We start from the raw sequence: 26,394 nt of genomic DNA, 5'->3' as shown, positions 1-26,394 counted from the left end.
AAACGATCTCAGAGTATTTCTGCTAGCAAAGGATATGCTCACAGGACACACATTTCTCACCTCCCCCCTCCCACAGCTGACTAAAATTTCTTTTACCTGTGGAAATACTCCAGGAGATTTAAACTATTGCCTTGTCACTTCTCCCATTTTTTCTGTTCATGTTCTGATATTTTTTTTCATGGCATTTTATGGTATTTTATGCCATTGATGCATTATACACAATTGAAATGTCATTCAAATGCCAAAATAACACAGAAGTTTGTAACTGCAATGGGGAAAACTTGACACCAGGAAATAGATAATAGCACAAATATAAAGGTTTGTGGGTTCAGTGCACTTGGGAGAACCTGCATCAAAATGCAGATTTTTGCACTGGATAAGCATGGATGAACAAATCAAAACCATTCTTAGTTTGGTGGAGTGAAAAGAGTGACTATGGATAGGAGAAGATTCATTCAGAAATTGGCGCTCTCATACATTTCAGCGAATCACATTGGATGTGAAAAAAATGTTTTTTTTTTAATTAACATATGGGAAAATGTGGTTCATGTCAGTTAGTGGTTCATAGCTATACCATAAACCAAAATGAACCAGGAGGTTTATTTGTGAATAAATAAATAATTGTGGCTCCACCCCCTGTTGAAAGGGACTGCAGTCCCTTTCAACCAGATTTGCAGGAAGCCTGAAAAACAGCTGAGAAGTGGGAAGGAGTCTTCTCCTTGCCACTCAGCTGTTTTTGCAGCTTTCACAGGAAATAGAAAGCAGGGGTTTAAAGAGTCAGAGACCCTTTAAATCCAAGCTTCTTGATTTATTCATGAACCACTATGAATTGCTATGAAATACTTTAAAAGTTTGTGAAAGTTTGTGAACTTTGTGAACCACAAATAGAGCAAAATTCATGATGATCCCTACTTTAAATGCATTCAAACTCATAATCCCAGTTGGATGTAGAGTGTAGAGAAAATGGAATCATTTTCACCAGGTGTGCAAATGATACAAATGTTCAGTGGAATACCTTTATCAATAAGACCCTCTGGCTGGTCAATATCAGCCTCATTTTTGAAGCTGGAAACAGTCACAGAATATATTGGATGAATGTTAATGGAATTGGCTAGTGAACATGGAAGCAGTTGGATTTTTCTTTGATACTCTGTTTAGAGCTTACTGTGTTATAACCAGCACTTTGAATACCACCTAGAAACAAATCAAGAGTCAGATCTAGAAACAAATTAGGAGCCAGAAAAACCATCTCAGCATAAGAGAAAGATGAACATTTGGCCAGATACAACTGTGATTAAAGTAAGGGAATTTGACAATGCAATTTTGCATTCTGCCTTCATTTTCTTGTTTACAAGGTCTTTTCTCCCACAAACACAATGAAATGTAGAAATCCTGCTGGTCCCAGCATGTCAGGTCTACAGTCATTTCAGCTGTTCCTTTCAGAGATGGAGAAAGGGGTGGGTAGCTTTTTCATCTTTTGACTTCTTTTGCAGATCTTCCCAAGCAATGGCATCTGCTCCTGCACCTACATTGACAGGATGTTGTGCTTTTCTACCCATGCATAGCAAAGTCTGCCATTTGTTTTTTGTTTTTTTTAAGATAATGTTATCCTCAGGAAAGATGCCAGATTGACATACTGGGAGATGGCGGATTTGTGTTTATAAACATAACAAATGACAGCCACACAAGCTTCCTGCAGCCTCACCAATGTGTCTTGATGCTGTTTGGGAAGATTGTGAGGGGAGGTCTGACACGATGCCCAATCAATCAATGGCCTCTTTAATCAACATAGGAAAAACGACACTTGCAAATGGGTGCACGCAATCCTGTGTGGGATTCTTTAATGTTGTTTAAAAATACTGAACATTGATACAAGTTGGCACCTGTGACACCACCATTATTTCTCTTTTCTTCGTTTAGCACAGAAAGCAGCAACTTTTATCGAGGGAACAATTTTCCTTGTTCTTAATTACCCAGGCATTTGTTATGGTCTTTTCACAGTGGCACATAGATGTATAGCTTTTAATCTGAACCACCTAGGGAATGTGTGAAGTGTTTAAGTCATCATGGCAAGGGTCACACTTTTCCGACACAAAAAGGAGTCTCCTCTATGAACACCACAAAATCACCACCACGTGTATATATATTTGCTCAGCTGACGCCCCCCACCCCCCTCCACACCTGTTCCTACCAGCTGTGCCCCACTCTGCCTACTTTCACAGCTGAGAGGGGGAAATGCATGTGACTGCAAAATCACTTCCAGTCACGACATCCTTAATGCTCAAGGAAGTTATTCAGTATTCATGTCCATTAAAATACTGATGGCACCAAGTGATGATTGGAGAGGTTGCAGGGAATTCTGAGCCATATCCTCTGGGGATTCCTTTCTTTAAAAGTGGGCTCCCACCCACATCCCACTTCTTCAGGAAGAACAGCTCTACATGCTTTTGCTAAAGCAAGAAGCAGACTCATTTATGCTTAGCTCTCTCCATCTGATGATGTACCACGTATAGTCTGTTTGCAGCCCAGCCATAAAAGCAAATGCAAATACAAATACAAAGCCTTTATTGGCAAAGCAAAAAAGTAAAGCAAAAATAAGTACCATCACATTGCAAAACCAAGTCTGCCAAATAAAACAATTACAAATAATCATGGGCGGAGTGCTCAGCCATAGAGTCTTGCAATATGTTACTTTTGTAACCTCTCTTTAAGCTTTTTTACTCTTCTTCAGTAAGAAGACTGAAGCAGATGAATATGATGTTTTCATGTATAATCTTTCCAGTAAAGATTACTCTCTTTTAAACTATAAAGCATTGCGAGTCTGGATCTGTTTCTTATCTGCATATTTTCAAATGATCTGTTACTTTGCAGCTCTATTTCTCAGGAGGGACTCAGGACCAAGCGAAGTCCAAACACACCCTGCATTCAGAGTTTTGTTGCTTCTGAAAATCTAAGTTCCATTTAGCCATCATGGCTAATACTCATGGATATACCTGTCCTTCAGGATCATTTCAAACTGGTGGCTGTGTTAGACTGAAGCAGAAAAATAAAACAAGAGTCCACTGGCAACTTTAAGACTAACAGTTTTTATTACAGGACAAGATTTTGAGTCAACCCTGACTTCATCTGAAACAGAAGTATACAGACGTTACATTGATGATTTTATATTGACAACAGAGTTTCTATTATGAATCTAAAAGTATTATATGAATGGGTAAATACTACAGTACATCAGAAGAAGTTAGTACTGAACTGCAAAAGCTTACACTGGGATAAATTTTAAATCTGTTTGGCATGCCTATTCTTTTAGAATGCCACTTCAGAGCTTAAATATTGCCCAGGGCCAGTCAGAAATAAAATGAAAACATGACATAGCATCAGTTGCTACCATGTACTTTCTTAAGAGTAAAGACATACATACTCAGTTCAGGACAGGACATTTATCCCAAAGCTGCCATCTACTATGATTTCAGATATATAGTCAATCTTCTAATATTTCCAGAAACTTCATTTATGACACAGGAGGGTTGTTAAGGCATCAGTTGGAGCTGGTGTCTCTGGCAGAGAAAATCACCAGTATCTGCAGTTTGCTGAATGCTTTCCAATCACAAATTTGAAATTGCCACAGAGATGGTTGACACATTGGGAATTTTCCAAGCGAATACACTGTATGAACAAGCAAGGCGCTCATAACAAACAGTATCAGAGGCAACTTCCAAGATGACAGCAGTTTCAACTGGAATTGGTGCCAATCAAAAAATAGAGCTGCTTGATGGATTTCATTCCAGCAGCTTAAGCGAAGGGACTGTGCTGAAACTGGCAAAAAATGCATTTGGTGGCCATAATGTTATCAGCCGATGATGGTGGAACTCAGATGCTGGAAAGAAACCCATTCCAATGCAAACACACTCTAAAAGAAGAAAGGGTGGCTTGTGACAGAATACACATTCAAAATTCTGCATACCAGACTGCTTTATCGCACAGAACATAGCCAAAAGAAGTTCTATCTAGATTCACACGTACACATGTGGCATTTAACATCAAGAGTCAGTGACTCACAATGGAATGGATGAAATGCTTCTTTGAAAACAACTGCATATGGAAATAATAGAAGCATTGAAGGACCCAGTAGGAACAAACCTGAAGGCTTTGTACATAGGTCCAAAGGTCAGTTTATACATGCTAGACATGTGTTCTCAGGATGACAAATCTGTAGGTATGAAAGACAAAACACTTTCTAGGCTGTACTGTCAAAGATTGCATCCCCCACCCCCTGAGGACTTAGGCTTTTAATGCGCTACCATTTCAGAATGCATATGCTACATGACTAGCTCCATCTGTTTTGACCAAGGGCCAGTTATAAAGCAACTGTTCATAGTTTTATCTTCACAAAAAATAGCAGCATGTGATGACAAGACAGCCCATTTTCTAACTGCTATGCAGTTATATAAGCAAGCCATAGACACCACTCCATCTGTTGGCTTGATCCAGAATGGGTCAATTTTTAAAAACTTGTCCTCTGCCCAGTTTACAGATGAGGTCCTGTTAACCTCCTACTGTCAGACCTGCCAAAAAACATGAACAAATGTAGATGCCATGGTTCCTGGCAATTCAGGATACAAAGGTGTTGCTTCTGAGCAGTCTTTCTCCAGCCTAAGGAGCTTTCCTCTAAGGGAGGAGCCACTTAATCCAGAAGAAGGCTTTAAATTTTGCTCAATAGAACAATAGGATATGGGTAGGATCCAACTTATTACCCAACTGAATAGGCCTAATTGAGGCCTTCTCTGTAAGTCCTTCTGACCACTGCCACAAAGGCAATTTGGATGGGAATCTAAAAAGAGCGCCTGAAGAGAAGGACCAGTTCTGAATTCAGATGTGAACCCAGAAAGTGTTAGGACCTGAGTGAGAATGGATTTAGGAAATTACAAACATACATTTCAAAATCTAATTTCTAACTTTTGAACCACCATCAGTACAAACTTTATCAAATAGCCCTCAGGAAACACTAGCTGCTTGAAGAGACTAACATATTCTTTCCTGTTACCTTTTCTTGGTTTGACTGTTTCTCCCCTATGAATTATGAAAAAATAATGTTTTCCCTGACCCTTCTGAGATCAACAATCATATCTTGTCTCATGCTGTTATGTAAACTTAGTACATTTACATGCATGGGACAGATTTCACAGGAAGATAAAGTTGGAAAGACAAAGCACTATGCCCTGAAGGATTATTGCTATAATCAATTAAAGGAGCTTCTGTAATAAAATGTTTAGTACTCAGAGAGTAGTTATTTATTTATTATAATTCTGATCTATTAATTCACAAATGATGTTGAACTATCCATAGACTTTAAGGGGAAACCAGTGCAACAAAATAAGAAAACATCTCAAGAATGCTCACATATTTGAGTCATATAACGGAGGAGCAAAATTATGTTTGCTATAGTCCAATTGAAGCTGCAAGCCTGCAAAATTTAACAACATTCCTGCCTGAAACTTCAATACTGAAGTGAAATAACTGGTGGTAAGCTCCCCACCAAAGGCTTAAGAATGCGATATTTGGGAACTACTGAAGGGGCATACATTTCTTTCCAATTTCCTCCTTTTTTGAAGTAGAATGTAATGCAACATTGAATAGAATGCAGTAAACCAGCTATTTACATCTTCCAGTAAGGATAGATGTCAGGAACCACATTCCAAAGATGTTTATTTATTCATTTTTAATGGGCAAAACCGGAATCCCCCCCCCAAAAAAAAGTGTTTTATCTGTACATTTCGTTTTATCCCATCAATATCCCAGCATGTTGCCACATTATGTTCATAGATTCAGAGGGAGTGGGTAACAGATATGTGTAATTAAAATAACTGCTGTTCATCAAGATCTAAGACTTCTAATTAACCAAACATTTGCCTACAGGGGGGGAAAGGATGCAGGTATGTGGGTAAAATGAAATCAGAAAATTAATTGTTTATACGTAGGAACAGAATGAACATTTACTATAGAAATTAGAGCTGAAGTCTGTGAACAATCAACAAAAGGCAAACAATAATATTAGTACTTTTGTTGTGGTCATCAAAACCAATAGGGGGAAATGTTGCCCAAAACCCAGTGGTGAGTGCTGTTGGTGAGCTTTGTACAGTGAGAAACTCCTAACAGAACCCTAGAACTGAGTGGGACTTCTAAGCTACCCAGCCAAACCCCCTGCCCAATATTGAAAATTTTGAGCTAGATTATCTTTTATAGATGACTGTCCAACTAAACAGAAGATTTTCCCTTTCAGTCCAGATTCCTCATGTGTAGGGATGTGAGCCTCAAGGTGATACCTGAGGATCATCCAGAATTATAGCTCAACTCCAGACTACAGAAATCAGTTCCCCTGGAGAAATTGGATGCTTTGGAAGGTGGATTCTGTGGCATGGTGCCCCACTGATGCCCCTGTTCTCCCCAGATCTCTAGAAGTTCCTAACCTGGATCTGGCAACCATACCCCCACCCCCAGCAATGGTCAGAGGGGATCTGGCAACCCTTTTCCTGTGCCTAAGGTAGACTTTAAACCCTCTGAGGATGCACATCCTGGAGAATGATCAGGGGACTAAGGTAACACCAGTATCACCAGACTGGATGCAGGGCTGCCAGGTGGAGGCTTTCCACTGGTAGCTTCAGTTGTGTGCTGTTTCTCACTAGAGCAGCAAGAGGGAAATTGGGAGAAATAAGCATTGTCCCAATGCTGTGATTTCATTTCTGATGCAACCTCCAGAAGTGATACCATCATGTCTGTGCAAAACCATAAAGTTGGTGTGTGGGGAGGAAATCCTATAATATAGTGCTGCCATGATACACTTCTGAGGTTGTACCAAAAATAATTTCTCCATGTTGGAATGCAGCTTTTTAAAAGGTTTCCTCCCCCTAAAACTCCCACTGGCTTCCAGAGATGGGCTGGCAACTTTCAGCCTAGGTTGAGAGGCTGACTCCGGCAGCTTGAAAAGAAGCTGCCTACTGATAACCACGGGAGGCCTGGCAAATTGATAATTCACCATGCAGCTGCTCCTCTTCTCTTTACAGTTTGTTCCCAGAGCATCAGTCCTCCAGTTTATCCACCCACCCATTAGAGTGGCAGAAACAGTGGACCCATTGTAAAGAAATGCCAGGCATGCTGTCTGAGCTTCTGCTACTGAATCTGATAACTGCTCTGGAATATAGTTCCTTAAAGAGTTGGGCCTTAATCCAGCCTTGACTGCATGAAGTGCAGGAATGAGTGGGGCTTCTTTCCTTTTCATAGAATTTAAGCTCTAAGCAAATCAGTTTCATTGGTCTATCCTGTTCACAGGAGCTAGCATTTCCCTGTGGCCTTGGACTTAGCCCTTAGTACTGCTCTGAAGGACATATCCCAGATCTTGTGTAGATCCTTGCTTTAGCAGAGGCCATAACCAGCTCAAGGACCAAGCTGCTAAGAGAGGGCATTTTTTGTTATTCTCTCCTCCTCATTAGGGGTATGCATTTGGCTGTATCTGAGCTCCCCAGCCCATCACCCCTACCTGACAAATACTTTACTAAATACTGAGGGCAATTCCGCACATTGAGAAAAAAATAGCGTTACGCCAGCAAAATGGTGTAATGCTAAAAAAATAACATACCTCCGGCCATTCCTCACCTCCTGGCTCTCTTGCTTTCCTCTGTCGCCCTCTTGCGCTTCTTAGCACTCTGCATGCCTGCTTGAAATTGTGGAAGAGAGCAATGCGCTTTACGTGCGACTTTCCTCCACCTGTCACTCAAGCCAGGCAGCCAATCACCATTATCAATGTTTTAAAGGGACCACAATGCTAGCTAATTTTTTTTAAAGTAAAACTTCTCCATTGAGATGCCTATGCATCTAATCACAGATCCCTGGAGAGGAATAAAGACAGTGACTGGTTAAACTGAACAACATTTTTTTAAAGTTTTCTCATTTTACTGTTAGTTGTTCTTTGGGCTTGGTGGATGGTAGATTGTGTGTGTTTGGAGGGGGGGGGGCTTGAGGCTTTTCTCCAGGTGAACTGATCTCTGTCACCTTGAAATCAGTTGTAATAGCAGGAGATGCCCAGCCACCAAATGTGGGTGGGTTGGGAATTATACATGCAGTGTGCTTCTCTGGGTACTTTTTTCTTCTCAAAAACAGAGAGCCAGTCTTGGCCTTTCTCTACCTTCTTGGAGTAGCAGGCATAAGCAGCAGGAACTTCTAAAAAGTTCAGTAATTTTCATTATTTTTGTCTGCTACCAGGAAATGGTTGCCTCCATGACAAGAGGATAGACAAGAGGATGGATCACAACCTCCCAATATTTTGTGATTGTATCTTCCAATTTATTGTTGGTGGCACTCTCTGTCAGTCATTTTGTGGTGTTATCGACTACCTGTTCTCAAAACTCCAATAGTAAGAAAGCACTCAGATGACTGCATTTTGCAAAAGGATACAGAATGGTGTTAGACTACAAAGATTTAGTGGATAGCAACATTGAACCATTAGAATATTTTTTGTGTCTAGTACATTTTAGTTTGACCTGGTGTGTATGTTTTCAGCAAGAGCTGTGGTGAGTGTCTGCTAGCACAAGTGGCTTCTTTCCTAAAATCACTTCTTTTGGGGGCTATCCCAGTCTCTTTGCTATTGGTCAGAGGTGACAGGGCGTGTTGATAGAGGGAACACATGGCCGTACCTGGTCATTCCGATTGGTTGTGATGCAGTAAGGAGGGTTGGTCTATGCTGCACGTCACTTCCAATGCTGTCACGAGGGGTGTAAAAAGATGGCTGGGTTTCTGGTGGGATCAGTGGAAATAGTTTCTGGGGGCAAAGGGGGCAGAATGTAGGGGCATGACACCATCACTTCCAGGAAGGGGGGTGTATGTGGCATAATGGCAGCACTTCCGGGACAGGGGCCAGGGGCCAGAGGGCATAATCATGCAGCTTTTGGTGTCGTCAGGGTATGTGTGACGTAATGGCAGCACATCCAGGGCATGGGGCACAGGGTGAGGCATGATGATGCCACTTCCGGTGACATCAGGGAGCATGGTTATGCAAATAGGTTAATTAGTATGCAAGGTGGTGGGAGTGGTTAAGTTCATTATAATATGTGTATCCCTTTACTACTTATTGACTTCATTCCTTGCACATGTTTCTTCACAATGGGGCCCCAAAGTGGCTTAAATAATTCTCATCTTCATTGTATCCTCACAACAATCCTGGAAGATAGGTTAGGTTGAGAGTGTATGACTGGCCCAAGGTCCATGGCAGAAGGGGGATTTCCCAGATCTTTGTCTGAATTACACCAGATTTTTTTGGGGGGTGGGGTATCAAAAGTATTGGTGGTTGCTGCTAGGCTTAGTCCTGATGGGTCTTTAAATGAGAGCAGCAATTTGCACAGTGAGTCATTTGCTGACTGATAACTATTATTGCTGCCATAGAATCAATAATGTACAGTATAATACAGCAAGAACATATGGAATTAGGGAGTGTGACAGCTTCCAAAATCCCGAAGCACATCCATGGCTGTGGGATACCTGCTTAAGTCATTGGTGCCCCCCAAAAATTATGTGGTTCAAAATAAAGGCAAAAAAGTTGCATAGTCCCTAAGAAAGAGACGCCAACGTCCCTGGCAAGTAACATGGCTACCAGCAATAAGACTGAGAATAGGATTTAGATGTAGCACTAAAGTTTAAAAAACTACAGTAACGTAGACAACTTAATTTCTTGTTTTGTTTTGAAACCTATTGAGCTCTACAGGATCTAACTGCTTGGAGGGGTTGGTCCTTCTCCCAAAAGTGCAAAAATAAATAAATAATAGAAATCCACAATATAGTGGGTGGGACAAGCCTTGATTGGTAATACACAATAGAAACAAAGAACTGCAAGGACACTGCATCCCAACCCCACAGATGCAGTGGACCTTCAAACTTATGTAAATAATTTCCATTTAGGGTTGATTCAGTTCCCCCATATCACAGTTCCAAGTGGGAAATGGCTCACTCCGATCCTTAAAATAGTATTCCCTGCAGCTTCTCTGTGACTTCAGGGAACATTCGTCGAGTTGGGGAAACCCAGACAAAATGTACCCAGCATTGTAACAACTAGTTTGGCTCAAGTAGGTAGCCATGTTGGTCTGAAGCAGCACAACAAAACAAAATCAGAGTCCAGTGGCACCTTTAAGACCAACAAAGATTTATTCAAGGCATGAGCTTTCGAGTGCAAGCACACCTTGAAAAAACTAGTTTGGCTTTTAGTGTTCCTTTAGGAAGCAAATTGTTTCATATCAGAAACATTCTATGGGTACAATTCAGATATCATGCTAGGTCCATTCTATTTAGTGCTTGTTTATTTGCAGAAGTTCCAAAAATAAGGATAGCTGCAGATCAGAGATTGGCTTGTTCTTTCACAGCATTGCTGTGCCAAAACACTACATTAGTATGAGATCTGTGTTTTCTGTAATCCACCATTTGTATTCAAACCTGAGCCTCTACTGAACTTCCTTGCAGTTGCATTGACCTTGGTCTTGCTATTTTTGAATTATATTGGGGACCTCTGTGTAGAGAATGTATTTTGTACAGTGCTGTGCAAATGACAGAAGCTTAGCAAATAAGGAAAGGCACTATAAGTGCATATTAAGGGCAAACCCTGTTGTCATTGGTTTCCACAGAGCTATCGCAATGTTTCATCCACCTGCAGCTGAACTCTTAGGGTTAGTCACAAAATTGAATAACCAAAACACTAGGTAGGTATTATATTTCTTTAAAATATTTAGACCATGGTTGTCAGATCACTATTGTCCAATTTGCCAAACTTCAAACTGTAATATTCAGTCTAAAGATGTTCATTGAAATTGTCCTTTGAGACTGTGTGCATCTCAGTTTCTGAAATTCCTTCATGTCCCAAAATCCAAATATGTTGTGGCAGAATCGGCCTGCTCAAACCTGCAGATCCTATTCCACATTCCCCACTCCAAATGGTTCCCAACTCTTAGGGAGGCCTCTCTCTCTCTCTCCCTCCCTCTCTCCCTCTCTCTCTCTGGTAACCACTGGCACCACATGATCAGTGCATGGAATTGCCTCCTGAGAGGGTCCGGGCTACCAGCTTCCCACCTCAGACCTGAAGCCTTGCCTCTGTGTCTCCCACTGCTCAGCACCCGGTCACTGTAGGGACAGAAGGAACAATAACAAAAACCAAGTTAGAAATGCCTTCCTTCCTTCAGTTCTTATATATTTGTATATCTAAAAAGTGTATTCTCCATAGTCCACTATTGAGAGATGTGGAAGCTAACATATATACATGCCCATTTTCCATATTTTCAGGTCTCCGCTTATTATTATTATTATTATTATTTATTTGATTTGTATGACCGCCGCTCTCGGAAACCGGCTCGCGGCGGTTCACAACATTTTAATACAAATACAATATATTAACCATTAAAATTCCCCATTAAAACCCCATTAAAACCCCATTAAAACAATGACTAAGTCACAATGATGGCGATTAAAACTATTCCCGTACAGGCCCACTGGATGAGCAGAAGGGAACGGAGGATAATTGGGCATAGGATGGAACACTCTGGGGAACCAGGTCAGTTTAGTACTGGCCTCCCCCCTCCGGGGAGAGGGGTCCGATCTTAGCCCCGGGCCATCACCCGGCCTTAGACAAACGCCTGGCGGAAGAGCTCCGTTTTGCAGGCTCTGCGGAACTCAGAGAGCTCCGACAGGGCCCGCAGCTCTTCAGGGAGCTCATTCCACCAGGTAGGGGCCAGGACCGAAAAGGCCCTGGCCCTTGTCGAGGCCAGGCGTGCCTCCCGGGGTCCTGGGATCATCAGCAGATTCTTACCCGCAGAGCGAAGTGCCCTGCGGGGGGCATAAGGAGATAGGCGGTCCCTCAAGTATGCAGGACCCAAGCCGCGTATAGTCTTAAAGGTTAGTACCAAAACCTTGAACCTGATCCGGAAACAAACTGGCAACCAGTGCAGCTGCTTCAGCAGAGGCTGAACATGGGACCTCCAAGATGATTTAGTGAGGACCCGTGCAGCTGCATTCTGTACCAGCTGTAACTTCCGGGTTAGAGACAAGGGTAGGCCCGCGTAGAGCGAGTTACAGAAGTCTAATCTAGAAGTAACCGTTGCATGGATCACAGTGGCCAGGTGTTCCGGGGGCAGGTAGGGCGCTAGTAGCCGAGCTTGGCGTAGATGGAGAAACGCCGTCCGGGCTACCTTAGTGACCTGGGCCTCCATGGAAAGTGAGGCATCCAGAATCACTCCCAAATTCCTGGCTTGGGGCACAGATGACAATTGTACCCCGTCCAGGCAGGGAAGACGCGCTTCCTGTTCCTGCTCCCTTCGGCCTAGCCAAAGGACCTCCGTCTTAGAGGGGTTGAGTCTCAGGCGGCTCTTCCTGATCCATCCAGCCACTGCTTCCAAACAACTGGCGAATTTTTCTGGGGGGAGATCTGGCCGGCCATCCATCAAGAGATAGAGCTGGGTATCATCAGCGTACTGGTGACACCCAAGCCCATAACTCCATACCAGCTGAGCCAGGGGACGCATATAGATGTTAAATAACGTGGGGGAGAGCACCGCTCCCTGTGGCACCCCACATGGGAGTGCAAAGGAGTCGGATAACTCCTCCCCCACAGCGACCCTCTGTGATCTGTTCTCTAGAAAGGAGGATAGCCATTTAAGAGCCACCCTTCCAATCCCAGTATCAGCGAGGCGGTGAACCAAGAGCTCGTGGTCAACCACATCAAATGCGGCTGACAGGTCTAATAGCACGAGAATGGCCGACCCGCCCCGGTCCAGCTGGCGCCGGAGATCATCTGTCAGGGCGACCAGCACAGTCTCCACCCCATGGCCAGGACGGAAGCCAGACTGGTATGGATCAAGGGCCGAAGTTTCCTCCAAAAATGCTAGGAGCTGGTCCGCGGCGGCCCTCTCAACCACCTTGCCCAGGAATGCAAGATGCGATACCGGGCGGTAGCTGGCGGGGTTCCGCGGATTCAGCGATGGTTTTTTCAGAAGAGGGCGAACCACTGCCTCCTTGAGCCGCTGAGGGAATTCTCCCGATGTAAGGGAGAGGTTTATAATCTCCCTCAGGGGAACACCTATCCGTGGGTCGCTGATCTTAAGCAACCACGACGGACAGGGATCAAGGGGGCAAGTGGTCGCCCTCACGGACCCTAGCAATTTGTCCACTTCAGATAAAGAGAGCCGCCTGAAGCCATCAAACCTGATCCCCCGTAACGGCCACGGAGCTTCTAGTTCACGCTTATTGTTCTACTCATTACTAATACTGTCAAGGAGAATTTTGTCTAAGCACATTAATTGGATATGTTAATGTTGTGGAGTCTGTCATGATCCCTACTGTTGTGGGGTCTGCCATGCTCCCTACTGATCCCTACTGATCAACTCATTGAATCACACTCAGAGTCCTCAAGAGAAATATCCAAGGGCAGAGGCACTGGCTGTCAAAGTGCCAGTAGAACCAGAGACCACACAGTCACACCCTGCAAGTCCTAGGGATCCCAGCCCCTAGCTGGAACCTGGGGATCCCTTGGAATTATAGCTCATCTCTAGACTAAAGACATCAATTCCCCTAGAGAAAATGGCTGCTTTGGAGGGTGAGCTCCCTAGCATTATGCCCTCTCCTCCCCAAATCCTGCCCACTCCCAGCTCCAATCCTGAAGTCTCCAGGTATTTTCCAATCCACAGCTGATAACTCCTTAATGCCAACCCCCAAGATAGCCACAGGGGTTCCAGGTCTCAAAATTGGGCCCATAGTCCTCCTGAACAATCCTTCAAGAACAGTGATTGTAGAAGTCCCAGAATGAATTGATCCAGTGGAGACAGAGTGTCAATGTGATCCAAAGGAGGTAAAGTGCCAGGGAATTTCCTCACAAAGGGCAATGTGGCTAAATCTGTGCGCTATTGAAAAGCGCTGCAGGTAAAAGCGGCAGATCGCGGTAACGCATACAGCTGTTTCTAGCGAAAAAAAGGCTCTCCCACTAGCGCTGTTCTCATAATGCACAAGTTTCTGGTCTCACTGAACGCAATAGGGGAGGCGATATTAACAGCCAATTAACTGTTGTGTTTGTGTTTCCCTTTAAGAACTCTTTTTAAAAAACCCGAAAACACCTGTAGCAACGCATATTCGTTCCTTCAATATATCAGAAAGACCTTTTCCACAGGCATAGGAGCTGGCGCTTAATTGTTTACAGGCTCCTCAAGTTAAAAGAAATCCCCCCCCATGGGCGAGATATGTGGCCGAAATTATGGGCAGTGTCGAACAAGGGGCTGTATTGTGCTTGGGAACTTTAAAGACACTTGCAGTAGGGAGATTTGTTTAACTTTTAATCACTTCTGTGGAGGGACTAGCTGGAGAAGCCTCTGAGAAGCCTCGCTCATTCGTTGCTTTCCCCATCTAAGGAAACTTCGCTGGAAGTTCGGCAGTGAGAGTGGGGGAGGGACATTCTTTCTGCTGCTACATTGAGAACACACATGCCTTTCGCTGATGTGTTGCAGCTTGTGCGCAGAAGTGTAGCGGTTTTTTGAGGGGGAATCCACTTTTCCCCTTTTCCCGAAAAGTGCTACAATGAAGCGCTTTTTGCAGGAGTATTGCAGGAGTGTTGCAGATTGTGTGCGACGTCATGCGGAACATTGAATTAGTAGCGTTTACCGAAGGTAAGACTTCTGCTACATTTAAGTCGTGCGGAATGGCCCCAGAGTAGGTGCACAAGTCCCCAGCCATGCAATACTTCTGTGCAGAATCCTGTCCAAAGTACTACAAGAGGAGCTTCAAAGAGGAGCTACAAAAGTACAACTGCAGGAGCTTCAATACCCGCCAGCAGAACAGCTGAGCTTGATTACCTCCAAGCCTATTTAGACTGAGGTTTGGGAATGTTGCTTTGCTGGTTCAATCAGCCTAGTGAGGTGCAAGCCTCTGCCTTCTGCTTATACACTTAAGTCCCTTGTTTATTTGCAGAAGTTCCAGATAGCTCATCCCAGGGCCTGGTCTGACAGTGCTGTTCTGAAAAAGATCTCACCAGCCCTGTCTACAGAGTGACAGGCTCAGCCACAGAGCCTTGACAGAAGTCTGCCCAACATAATATGCATTTAAGTAGGCAGTATTTAAAGGAAGAATAACCTTCAGGAGATGATTAATACATCAGTGAAAAGGCTGGCACTGAAAAATGCTAAATGCCAGGCACATTTGATTGGGGATGTAGTTCCATAATGGCTGCATCAGCACAGAAAAGGCTTTTCCTTCAGTCACCATTAACCTACCAGTGATGTAGTGATGAAGTAGCAAATTCCAAAATTGCATTCCTTTCTCACAGTGTCCATTTTCGCAAGCAATTCATTAGAAGATACTGATGATGCAATTTAAAAAAGCAGTATTTCAGAAGGTTTTGTATCAGTGCAGTTGGTAAGATTTGCCCTGTAGCTACTGTTAGCAAATGTTCACAGTTGATTAGCTTGCTTAGATTGCATGTACATTGTGACAGGTAGGTCAGGGTTCAGTGTAGATACATTTCAACTGTGCTGCTTTTGGGCCTCTGCTTTCAAAGGCATTCACCAGTCAGTGGTAAATCATCATGCTGGTGTATTCTCAGAACTTATGGGCTCAACCTAGTACTCTTAGGCTACTCTGCAAGAACTATTTGTGACCGAATTTAGAATTCTCAGCATGAACTTCCTCCTTTGGTGAATTAGGCTGCAACTGGGACAAGACTAGAGTAGTGCCAGGACAAGACTAAAGTAGTAGCCTGCAAGATGGAGCTCTTCCACCAGGCGTGTGGTTGAGGCCAGGGCAGAGTCCCAGGTTTCCAACTTGGATCCCAGAGTCTATCAGACCAGCTACCTCTCTCATTGGAGGGATGGTATTGCAATGTTGCATGGTATAGCCTCAGGGCTGAACAAGATGGGGTTAGAATTGACTACAATGGATGTCCACTGCCTCCTGTTGTTAATGTTGTATTGTTTACTGTCTAATTGCATAAATCATGGTGTTTTATTGTATTTTAATCATAGAATCATAGAATCATAGAGTTGGAAGGGGCCATACAGGCCATCTAGTCCAACCCCCTGCTCAACGCAGGATTAGCCCTAAGCATCCTAAAGCATCCAAGAAAAGTGTGTATCCAACCTTTGCTTGAAGACTGCCAGTGAGGGGGAGCTCACCACCTCCTTAGGCAGCCTATTCCACTGCTGAACGACTCTGACTGAGAAAAACTTTTTCCTGATATCTAAGCCTATATCGTTGTACTTGAAGTTTAAACCCATTACTGCATTTCATCCGGACCAGGGGATTTGAACTCATCCAGTGCAGCTAAATGCCTCTCGACCACCTCTCTATCCATGTTAACCTGCCACCCAGACACTATCCTTTGGCTACAGCCATCTCTAGATGTGCCTAAACACTTTGACCTGTGGGAAAAAACAGATGTAAAATAGGCACTAAGCCTTTCTGCTTTCTCTGCATCTTTCGTTAGAGTTTGTCCATCCGCACCCAACAGCGGGCCTATTGCCTCCTTTACTTTACGTTTGCTCCTCACGTAACTGAAAAATCTTTTCTTGTTACAATGGGCTTCCCTGGCCAATCTTAGCTCACTCTCAGCTTTGGCCTTTCTGATGATTGATCTACAGTGCCTAGTAACCTGTAGGTACTCTTCTTTAGAGCTCTGTCCTTCCCTCCATTTCCTGAACATTTTCCTTTTCTTTCTTAGTTCCTCTTGAAGTTCTCTGTTCATCCAAATAGGCTTCTTAGAGCTCCTGCAGTGTTTTCGTATTTCTGGAATAGTCATTGATTGAGCATGCAATAGCTCTTGTTTGAGTAGCGCCCACCCTTCACATGCTCCCTTCCCTTCCAGCATTCTCGTCCATGGTATGACACTCATCATGTCTCTGAGTTTATTAAAGTTTGCCCTACGAAAATCCAACATCCGCGTGTGGCTACAAGCTTCCTTGGCTCCCAATCTCAAAAGGAATTCTATGAGGACATGGTCACTTCCCCCTAGGGTCCCCACCTCCTTCACCTCATCCACCAACTCTTGCCTGTTGGTCAGTATTAAGTCCAGTATGGCTGAACCTCTTGTGGGTTCATCTACCATTTGATAAATGAAATTGTCAGCCAGGCAGGTCAGAAACTTGCATGACTGAGGACGCTTCGCAGAGTTTGTTTCCCAGCACACATCTGGGAAATTGAAGTCACCCATGATGACAAGGTCCTGCCGTTTGGATATTTTCTCAAGCTGCTCACAAAGTGCAGCATCCACATCCTCTCGTTGGTCAGGCGGTCGGTAGCAGACACCAACCACCACACTGTTTGTTTTCCCCTCGCTTATTTTCACCTAGATGCTTTCCACTGTAGATATACTCTCCTTCACTAGAATTTCCTGACAGGTAAGCCCTTTCCTCACATACAGTGCCACTCCTCCACCTCTTCGATCTATTCTGTTTTTTCTGAACAGTTCATATCCATCCACCATTACATTCCATTTTTAATATTTTATCATGTAAACCGTTGCTAGACCTGTTGGGAGCGGCGGTATATAAATTTAAAAATAAAACAAACAAATAAGGCCAAAGTGGGCTGCAAATTCAACCAAACAGGAACCTCTGCAAAATTAATTTTGGTTCTTTGTAGGTCTGTTGCCCAGCAATAGGAGTGAGTAATGGGTATCCAAAGGCCACCATTTCGAGTTAAGCAGTGCCTCATCTGATGAACCTAGTTAGGTTTTTACATCATTGCAAAAAGAGAGGAACTGCTGGGCATGATGTCAACAACTGGAGGCAAAAATACTCTTGGCCAGTTCAGAGAACAAAGGTTTCTTTATTGGAGCCAAATAGACATTAATTAGTTGCAAAGAGATTAATTGAATAAAAACAGATGGCAATTGGGGAGAGTGATATCAGCAGGGTACATTGTACCTTCAGATTGTGTGCAATAAGACAGGCAAGGCCTGCCCTAGGCCTTCCTCTTTGTTTCAGGTCTGACTCTGGAATAGAAAAAGAAAAGTAACTGAGCAAATCAAGATATTTAGTAAACCAGGTCTCTTGAAGAAGATGCCGATTCCTGATTGAGACATTTTCTGGGTCATCCTGCAGTATTCCATCCTGCAGTTTATAATTGTTCCTAAATTAACAGTTGGCAGTACATTTTATTTCTGGAACATTAGAACACCTAATATGAGGGCTTAGAGGGAGGCATGAGGGTAGTTAGAAACCCTCAAAGGCCTCTGGGCAGGTTCTGGGTCTGCTAAGCACCACATTTCATGCCACTCTGAAGTTTAGGGTTGTTGAAGGGGATGGATTTAAGGGCAAAGGACCTAAAGAAGGTGACCCAATGGATCCCTGAGAATCCCTGGGTGGGGCTGGACACAAGGAAAATCTTTTGATCTCTGCGTCCCTATATAATTAAAGGTTAGTTTAGTTAACCTATATTTTAACAAGCTAAGTTTAGCAAACATATCCTACTCTATTTTCAAAAGAGTCTGTTTTAGGATTGGAGACCTGGGGAGAAAGATCAATGGGTATTTCCTGTGCCTCAGCTGATTGGGGCAAGGATATGTGGCCACTCACCATTGTTTAAAGACTAAAAGACGATAAAAACAATGCTTTCATTAAAAACTGGCTCGCTAGGATTGTAATGAGTTGACTAAACATACCACCAGAGGCCTCCTCCATGCAGGAACTACAAAAGCCTGATAGAAACACTATCAGATGGTGTTAACTACGACTGGTGGTAACTGAAGCAGGTATAAGTTATCTTTTTCTCTCAAAATCTGAGTTTCCAGCCACCAGGAGAATTATTGCCAATAGAAGGCATGAAGGCCTTATCAAGTCACCTCTTAAAGATTTCAATGGACGTTTCTGTGAACATTTTGCCGGGAGTAAATCCTTTCTTTCCTCTGTTATACAGCTTCCCAAACCATCTCTGGCTGAAAAGTTCAATTTAGAGGTCAGGCTAAACTCTGATTAATACCTTCTTCCCAAATTTTTAGAAGGATGAATTAGAGTCCATAAAGTCTCAAAGTTTTAGAGAGGAATATCATCTCCCAGCCAGTCTTTCTTTCTTGCCCACACTCATTGCTTATCTTCCTTTTGATATGTATTGTTGAAAGAGAAATGCCATATAGAAGTTTGGCTAAAAGTAATTCAGCTTTAAAGTACTACGAATATGCACAAGTAATACAATATACAATAATCTATTATGACCATCAGTACAAGATTTAGTCAATGCATTATCTAATATGCTATGCTGGATAAATAGGCCTGGATTTGAGAAGGTATTAATCAGCTATGGCAAGGCTTTAAATATTTTATTGGTGAATTAAAACTTAACAGATTGATGCTTTATCACGGCGTACAAAACTCTTAACTTCAGTGGGAGTTTTCAGAAGCAGGAAGAACTTCAAATCAGGCCATTAGCTAATATCTATTAACATGTGTACTTAATGCTTTATAAAAACTCTAAAAAGACATCAAGATCACCTATAACACATATAGAACCTTTCCTTTTGCTATCAAGAGCCATGGATTAATTTAATGAGTATCAGGTCAACATTTTATTCTTTTGCAAAGGCTTTTAGGGTCAGGAGCTTGGATATGAATAAATTATCATGGTCTGTAATTGGAGACTTAAAAGGTTTTATTAAAAGAAGCTAGTCTGTTGCATTCAGGAATACAACAGGTGCAAGATTAGGGGGGATGGGGTGGAAGAACTCTGCAGATGGCTTCTTCCTCCCCTCAGGACATGGAAGGGCTGCAGGCTGGAGGCCCCTGGGCAGGTAACTCACCGGCAAGGGCAGCTCTCATGCAGCAGTGATCTGCATCCTCTGAGCCTTGGAGGGAAGTGGAAAGAGGAGGGGGTGGTCAGAGGTGGAGGACAGAAGGTGACTGGCTGAGTGCTGGACAGATAGGCAAGGTAGTTAGAGGAGGAGGCACTCAAGGGTGGGACAGCCACCCTGAGTAGCTGTTAAATGCTGAGTGGCACTTAAGCCATGAGACCAGCTCCTCCTCCTAGGCCTCACCAGAAATATTAAGTGGAACAGATATGACTTACTTCCCAAAAATTCTGTTTTTCAGCCCAATATCACAAGCACTGTCTGGAAAATTAGGAGACTGTGTTCTAATTGTGTTCTAGCTTTGAACACACAGGTATGTACTGAAAACAGATGTGGGATCTGTACACACCTTATAAATGGTGTGTAGTGTATTTGCATAGAAGAGTAGAGTCGGATCCTCCCTAGTCATGGCTGCTGACCCGAGCCCATCTCCTACATATACTCAAACCCCATCCATAGGTCATAGTAAATGTGCATAAATCCTGTGTATTCATGCATACAAATGTTTATAGGGAAGACCTGATATATATTCAATTTGCAACTGAAATTAGGGCCTATTCTGCACACATTGGATAATGCACTTTCAGAGTGCTTTTGCAGATGGATTTTCCTGTTCTGAACTGGATAATCTACTTCTAAAGTGCATTGAAAGTGCATTATCCAACATGTACATAATGGCCCAGGAATCAGTACCTGGGTAAATGTTGGGTTTGCATCACATGTTTGGATGTACATGAATTGAATGTAACATAAAAATTACTCAAAATGTTTTACTGGATTGTGTATACATTCAATGTAACTTGTGAACTGGGCTATACTCTGCTGTGAAAGCACCCACATGTATATATACCAGGCTTTCTTAACCAGGTTTTCTTGACAGCCTGGATGGGTTTCCTGAGTGGGTTGGAGTCAATTAATTTTAAATATATTTTAAAAAATTGTTAAACATTTATTGGATTATATAATCATACATGGCCTAAAATTCTTCGATCCTCCTCAGCTGCTTTAACTCTTTCTTGTTGCAATGCTAATTCCCTTTGAAATATTATCAGAGAACAGGCAGCAATTTAAGGGGGCTTGCCCTTTTGGAAACATTGAATTTTCCTATAAGGGGAGAAGATCTGGGGAGCTTTTAGCTCTTCAGGTGGACAGGGAATGTGGAATTCCAGTGCATGTAAAGGACAAATACTGCAAAAAGAAATTCCTTTATCATTCCTTTTCTATGTTTTATTTCAATGGGGTGATGTATACACATTCCAGCCTGCTGCTGGATGATTATGTAAATATGAAGAAAAGCTTGAAGCCAAATTGCTAAGAAGAAAGGCTCCTCATTGTCCCCTGTTCCACTTTCTGTTTAGCCAATAGGATTCCCACTGAGAGGCACAAAGTACCCCTAAGCCCTCCATCATTTACTTCTACTACTGCTTGCAATACAGCAGGAAATAGCAATAGGCCTGCAGCTTTCACCTGTCAAATGTTAGGAGGTGTTTCTGATTATGCTCACTGCAAGCTGTTCTTCTGAATCAGGGGTGAGGACCTACTTTATATTTCAGGAAGCTAGTTTTGTCTTTGAGGTCTATGATTCACTGGTTTGAGCCAGCTGAAAAATGACTCCTCAGATAGGTCCCAACTAATGGTACGTGCTAGTAAGGTCAGGAATCTGCTGGCTTATGCTGTGGTTCCATTATCATGAGGGGAAAATGAGGCTAAATTTAGAACATACTTGAAGATATTTATAGAAATTAATTTCCCTGTAACTAAAATGTATACTAAAATGGGGTATTCAGGTCTTGTGATATTTCTTGGAGCCAATGAGAAGCAGTCTTACAGCTGATCAGTTGACATTGGCAACAGTGAATCACTGGTTTAGCCCAACCCAGGGCCTCTTTTAGAACAGAGAACTGAATTTACTACATTTATGTTCCTTCATTCTCCCCAAAGTGCTTCCAGTATAATACTCCTCTCCTTTATCTTGTCCTCACAACAATCCTGTGACAAAGGTCATGACTGGCCCAAAGTTTCACAGCAACTTCCACAGTAGAGCTGAGATACATCTGAGATACACAGCAGAGCTGAGATACATTTGTCTATCCTGACACTCTCAATAGTTCACCACACTGCCTCACAAGAGAATGTGGATGTACAGCAAGACTGGGATGCATTGGTTGGGATATGCTGTTTTAAGGACTATCCATCCTAGAATTACTAGTGCATGAGCATCAGGGGCAGACAGGTGGTGGGAGGGACAAAATGCCATATTCGGAAAATTAATCCCAGGACAGCGGAAGCAAAAGGCAATCAGAAATATGAGGTGAAGCATGGGGAACTATTTAAAAAAGGTCATTTCAAAGGGGAGCCATGGTGGTCTGTGGAGAAACAGTAAGATTTGAGTCCAGTAAAATGCAACACAGACTTATTGTAGCCACTGGTAGCCACAGAGGAGTGGGTGAACAAGGAAGTGCCAGGGTATGTCATGCATTGGTGGAGGGCATGGCATGATGATGCATTGCACCCAGGCAGGCAGGGGAGGTATGAGTCCCACTGCTTTAAAAGGAGCCCTGTGTGCGGGGCCTGGCCTCTTTCCCCGGGAGCCACTGTAGGCAGCTTCCCTCTCTCCCCAGGTTCAGGGCCTCCATATGAGGTGGGAGATCTGTGAGCGGGTGCCAACCCGACTGGAGAGACCTGGGGCTTACAGTGCCAAGGTGGCCTGGGGGGAACAAAGGGATGTGTGTGCCCCCCTTGGTACCCCAGGGGGACACTTCCCATTGGTGGAAGCCCAGCAGCAAGGCAACCCACATTCCCAGCAGGGGAACCGGGTAGGCACCAGGGAGCCACTGGGGGCCACTGGGTTCCTGTTGTGAGCAGATTATAAGTTCAGGATATCTCTTCCATGCTGTGCCAATACTTCTGCTGGAGTTAATAAAGCTGTGGACTTGTTTAAGCCAATGAACATTTGTGTGTGTCATCTTTGAGCCCAAAATGCCCTCCTGCTAGTCAACACCTTAGAGTAGTGTAAGCTTGACTTGAGAAAGCTTATTACACAACAAATCTTGTTGGTTTCTAAAGTGCTTCCATGCTTGAATCTATCAGAAGTAAACAAAAGTAAAGGACACCTTTCACGGCTCCCGATTTTCTAAACAAACAAGGCCTTTTTGTAGTCTGGATCATGTGATATACTAACAGGGGAAATAGATATGCCAAAACAATCTTAAAGTCATTTTAACGTGGGTTGTGTTACAGCAAGAGATGATGAAGAAAATTTGCCAGATACACCCTGCAACTCCAATCGATTGCTTTCCAAAGGTAACCTGGTAAGGTCACCATTCACACTGCTGCCTTCAGAAGAAGGCTTATAATGAGCAGGACAGAGTAGTGTTACAGTATCTCTATCATATTTTTAGATCCAGGCTTGTGGCCTGAGAAAAGATTCTATTCATCAAAAAATTTCTTTCTGGCATTCTGACTTCTGCAGAGATACAGAAGCTAACAAAGCCTGTGCCAAAAAACATTGGTAGACATAATTTTCCTGAATGTCTTCTCAAGTGTAATATTTCCAAGAAGAGAGAATTACCTCACCTCATTAAATAAGATGCTTTAAAAAAAAATACAACTATTTTTTCTGTAGATTATGCAGAGGGTTTTTTACACTGTTGGTGCCATGAGCTGAAAGAAATTTAGCACTTGTCAATGACTGTAGATGTCTTACTCTAAGGCAAGAACAGGAAAGCCAGCTAGCTATTTTGTGTACTGAGTGTGAACTTGCAAGAGAAATTGACTTGTTGTGAGCTGCGAAGTCGTGTCTGACCCATCGCAACCCCATTGACAATGATCCTCCAGGCCTTCCTCTTCTCTATCATTCCCTGGAGTCCATTTAAGCTCGCACCGACTGCTTCAGTGACTCCATCCAGCCACCTCATTCTCTGTCGTCCCCTTCTTCTTTTGCCCTCAATCGCTCCCAGCATTAGGATCTTCTCCAGGGAGTCCTTCCTTCTCATGAGGTAGCCAAAGTATTTGAGTTTCATCTTCAGGATCTGGCCTTCTAAGGAGCAGGCAGGACTGATCTCTTCTAGGACTGACTGGTTTGTTCACCTTGCAGTCCAAGTGACTTGCAAGAATCTTCTCCAGCACCAGAGTTCAAAAGCCTCAATTCTTTGATGTTCGGCCTTCCTTATGGTCCAACTTCCACAACCATACATTGCAACTGGGAAGACCATAGCCTTGAGTAGATGCACTTTTGTTGGCAGGGTGATGTCTCTGCTTTTTAGGATTCTGTCTAGATTTGCCATAGCTTTCCTGTCCAGGAGCAAGCGTCTTTTAATTTCTTTGCTGCAGTCCCCATTTGCAGTGATCTTGGAGTCCAGGAAAATAAAATCTGTCACCACCTCAATTTCTTCCCCATTGACTATGGGGATATAATTCATAATTTTCCAATGAAATAAGCCAGAAAAATAGTTTTACACTGATCTGGTCTAGTTATCAGATGTTTGCACTTGTGTCCATCCATTAGACTACTTGAAAAAACAACCTTGAAAACTTATCATAGCAACCTCCAAAATGTTACAAAAATATGTCCTGGAGTTTTCAAGGACTCATCTCCAGGTTGGATAGTTTTAAACCACACAAGGGGAAGTAGGGAGAAATTGGGAACATGGGATTATAGTCACAGCATGTGCCATCGTTTCAGAAAAATAGTGTAAGTTCAGAATTCAAACAGCAACTTTTCAATGAGTCATGTAGTTGTAAATATGGAAAAGATTGTGACATATGTGGAAGGGTGTCCCTGTTACTAATTTGTTCTCAGATGAAATAAGTGAGGCTTGGGCCCTGCCCCCAAAGGACAGAGCCAATCACAGCTTCTTTCTGTACTGCATAATGTCCCTGATTATCTCCCTGTACAATTACAAGTTCACATCTGAGATTCCAGTATAAAACTTTAAAAATTATTGCACAAAAGTTGGTACCATTTAACCAATAAGGAACACTGAAGTTGATTAGATAAATAATTATGCCATCTTATTAACACTCTGAAGAACATCAAGTTTTGTAACCATATTTATGACTTAATTTGAGAGGAATGGCTGTAATATTGTCAACAAAACTGGTTGCCTTAGAGGTCGGTCCTTATAAAGGTGGGAACTTTCTGGAAAACAGGATAGGTTAGCCGGCTAGGCCAGCTTAAGATGTATATTTAAACCAAGCTGTCATTTAGCAGGTGAATAAAATATGCCTCTTGTGGTGCAAAGTGGTAAGGCAGCAGACATGCAGTCTGAAGCTCTACCCATGAAGCTGGGAGTTTGATCCCAGCAGCCGGCTCAAGATTGACTCAGCCTTCCATCCTTCCGAGGTCGGTAAAATGAGTACCCAGCTTGCTGGGGGGTAAACGGTAATGACTGGGGAAGGCACTGGCAAAGCCACCCTGTATTGAGTCTGCCATGAAAACGCGAGAGGGCATCACCCCAGGGGTCAGACATGACCCAGTGCTTGCACAGGAGGTACCTTTACCTTTAAATATGCTTATATCTAGTCAACACTTATCTGGCTATTTCCACTGACTGCTACTTCCCAGTGCAGACCCTCCTCTTTCCTCAGGGTTCCCTATCTTCCAGGAGCAACATTTTCTGGAGTTCTGTGGCCTACAGTGGGAAGGAAAAGGCAAGAAAGTTTTGTTATCTATAGGAACACTTAGGGCCTTTTCGCACAGGGATCTTTGTTGCAAATTGTTTGCGGAATGAAAAATCGCCATTTAAAATAGTGGAATTCGTCGTTATGCATACCTGCCTTTGTAGTGGAATCAGTTGCATTTTTTAGCGTTTCCCACAGGCTTCCGGTCTCGGCAGAAATCGCTAGAAAGGAAGCGCTATTGCCAAGCTCGTCCCGCCCCTGGCCGTCAAGCAGCCAATGGGCAGCCGTTAGCATGCTCCCAAACAGCCCCTTTCCCTTTAAGAAAGGTTTTTTAAAAATAAACACAGACCCATAGCAATGAATCTAGGTAGATTCGTTGCTATGGAGAGACCCATCCAGCTGCCTAATGTGAGCTGTCGTTTGATTGTATGATCGTTTGCACGCTGCCTCGAGTGATAAAAAAAAAATCCCCCCCCCTCTCATGGGCACGATTTTCGGCTGAATTTATTTGTAAAAAATAAAGGGACTTTATTTCAGCAAACGGGCTTTTCAGTGGTTTGTGCTTAGTGACTAAAGGTGAAGGACTGAAGCCAGGGAAGCCTCTAAACAGAAAGAGGCTCGCCGGTGCGTTTATCCCCGCTCGCTCGGAGAAAAAAAAATGGCGATCGCTTCGCCGGAAGTTTGGAGGAGAGAGCCAGGGGGAGGGACTTTGAAGAACCAGCAACAATGGTAACGCACAGGTCCTTAGCGCTACTGTTGCAGATTGGTTGCAGGAGTGTATCGCTATCCGGAGGGTGAATCCACTTTTCTGGATTCCCCTGAAAGCGCCACAACGAAGCGCTTTTTGCTGATTGGTTTCAGGATTGTTGCAGATTGTCTACGACGTCGTGGGTTATGGCAAATTAGTAGCGTTTCCAAATAGCAACCAT

Source organism: Paroedura picta, chromosome 5 (assembly GCF_049243985.1).
Source record: "Paroedura picta isolate Pp20150507F chromosome 5, Ppicta_v3.0, whole genome shotgun sequence".
NCBI lineage: Eukaryota > Metazoa > Chordata > Lepidosauria > Squamata > Gekkonidae > Paroedura > Paroedura picta.
The sequence above is the reverse complement of the archived record's forward strand: the minus strand, read 5'-3'. Positions refer to the sequence as shown.